We start from the raw sequence: 2,799 nt of genomic DNA on the forward strand, positions 1-2,799 counted from the left end.
TTGTGGCCGACCGTATCGAATGCCGCACTGAAATCTAACAGGAATAGTGCAACATTGTTACTGTGTTCCAAATTGGTAATCAGATCAATTTTGGACGCTGGTTTCTGTGCTATGGTAGGGTCTATATCGGACTGAAGGGTATTGCGCAGATTGTTATTAATAAAATATTGTTGTAGTCGTCTGACAACATGCCTCTTAATAACCGGTCGAAATAAAATTCAAATTGGACACAGCGCTGTGTTTTTCAACAAATCAAAACAAGGTCTTTCTTTTTAAGCAAAGTGTGATCATGGCCTCCATGCAATCTGAACAGCCAGCGTACTCTAGTGAGAAGTTCACGATAGATGTTATTGCTGCAACAACCTCCACAGGCATGACTTTAAGATCCACGTTGGTATAGATAGTTCGAAGATGACGTCACCAGGTCTTTGTTATTTTTTTTTTTTCCATCCGCGTTTATGAGTAAGCTCACTGATCTGTATTAACCAGAACTATAAACGTTCATGGATACACACAGTTTTGTGTGTTGGTACGTTATACTTCCGGATGACAATGAGCTTCTGGGCAAGCGACATACTATCAATAGGTCTAGAGTACAGTGTTTTATTTTGGAGACTTTTAATTTTTTGACTTATCTCTTCAATTGTTTGCAGTGGAAAATTCAGATAAAAACGATTAGTGCAGTGACCTTGGGTGGTAGTTGCTATCCTCTTCCGTAGATCCAACAAGATCTGAACGAATTGTTAATATTTTATCTTTAAAAAATGGATGAATCTCTTTGCCAACTCAGTATCATCTTTGTGATTTGGCAGTGGCGATGACGTTTCGTGGTTTATAAGAATGTTCAGAATCTTACATAATTCCTTACTGTTGCCCTTATGATTGGAGATTTTGTCTAAGTAAAATGGAGAAAGTTAGAAGGATGGCGATCACCCCCTCACAAATATTAATTTCTTCCATGAGGAGCCGTCGCCTTATATCATAAAAAACAAAGACAACACGTCAACATTAATTCATTTTTGTCACACGGTGTTCGAATTTTTAACGCCAACTGTGATTTAAATAAATACTGTATTTTAAATACACACACAAGTTCGGACTAAAGGCCAGGTAGGCCTTTCTCAATTTATCAAATTATTATAAAGTTTTGCTATTGGGTCTGGTTTTATACTTTACATTGTGCATTTGCATATATTATATAGTATACATTGTCGCCATAGATTCTCAACCTTTGTGTTTATTACATTTTCATAGCATGCAACGCCTGTAAACGAATTTCCATTTTTTTCAATTAATATAGAGTATATCTTATCTTATCTTATCTTAGATATTTTGTGTCACGAACATCATTTTGCTTTCTTTATAAGTTCGTTTGTTCTATTTTTCTCTCTAATGTAGACGTCTTTGTCGACCGTAAGCTTTGTGTTGTGCCAGGTCTTCTTGGCTGCTCTTCTTTTATTTTTCATTGTCGAATTTCTTCTGAGAACCATTTCGTATCAGGTCTTATTGTTATGGCTTTCTTGATGAAGGGTGCGTGTAGAATTTGTAATATCAGAAGTTATTTTATTGAATATAAATAACTTCGTTTCAACAGATTCTGAGTTTCTGCACTGAAATTGATGAACCCTCCTCCTTACCAGCCATTTTTCAGGATTTACCCAAAACTTCACATCAACCCAACTAACACAAAAATATATGTTTATCATCAAACACAATGGCAGTAAAGTTCTTGCGATACACAATTTCTTGAGCAAACATGCTCTACAACTCACTGTTTATTTTCTTTAAAGTTGATGATGTACAAGAGAAATTTGGATAAGAAAAATGTTGGTTGTATCGAAAACGATTGTGACGAGTTTCCTTTAGTTGGTACGGAGAGGGTTAAAATTGACTTTACGATGTCCTTTTTAAAACTCCCCTGTATGTCATCGTTTTGCGTTGGAATCGTGGTTTTGTAGTGTTTGGATAGAATATTATTACACTGTCATGATATGAGATGTGATTATTGTCAACATGAACATCATGTATTGATTCTCTCCTTACCAGCCATTTTCAGGATTTCCCCAAAACTTCACACCCATCCAACACAAAAAAAATTTTTTTATCTCTCAAAGACAATAGCAGTAAGTTCTTGCGATAAATAATGTCTTTAACAAAACATGCTCTACAACACATTTTTCATTTTCTTTAAATTTATGATGTACAGGATCGAGAATTTTGAATATAGGAAAATGATGGTTGTATCGTAACGAATGTGACGATTTTCCTATAGTTGGTACGGAGAGGGTTAAATTGTCATCTGAATGGGAAATGACTAGATCAAGTATGTTGCCAGCCTCGTCTTGTGTTGGTGATTCTTCAACACGTTGAACTAGATTGCAGGATTCGATGATGATATGAAGACAGTAAGTCAGTCATAGCATCCTTGTCAGTTCTGTCATTTACTCGAATATTCCAATCACCAAGGATATAAAAATATGTTGTTTTTGTTGAGATGTCGATGGTGTTCTTTTGAAACTCCGCTAAAAAACTCTTTGATTGAGGATTTATTTTTCTTTGATTGTGGAGGACGATACATTAAAACAAATTTGTAACCCTTCGCCTCAAAACGGTATTAAGTCGGGTTGGTTAAGATGTTGGAAAGTGAATTTATAGCCAGAGATATTCAGACTTGTGTAGGGTTTGTATGTTTTATTGACGAGAATGGATACCATATTTTAGGGTGCTAATGCCAACAATTTATATTTTTGACCAGTTTAACATTTAATTCGGCTTTTAAGCATCTGGTTCGTTCCGACA

Source organism: Berghia stephanieae, chromosome 14 (assembly GCF_034508935.2).
Source record: "Berghia stephanieae isolate SIO BIC M18660-M18661 chromosome 14, UCSD_Bste_1.3, whole genome shotgun sequence".
Classification (NCBI taxonomy): domain Eukaryota; kingdom Metazoa; phylum Mollusca; class Gastropoda; order Nudibranchia; family Aeolidiidae; genus Berghia; species Berghia stephanieae.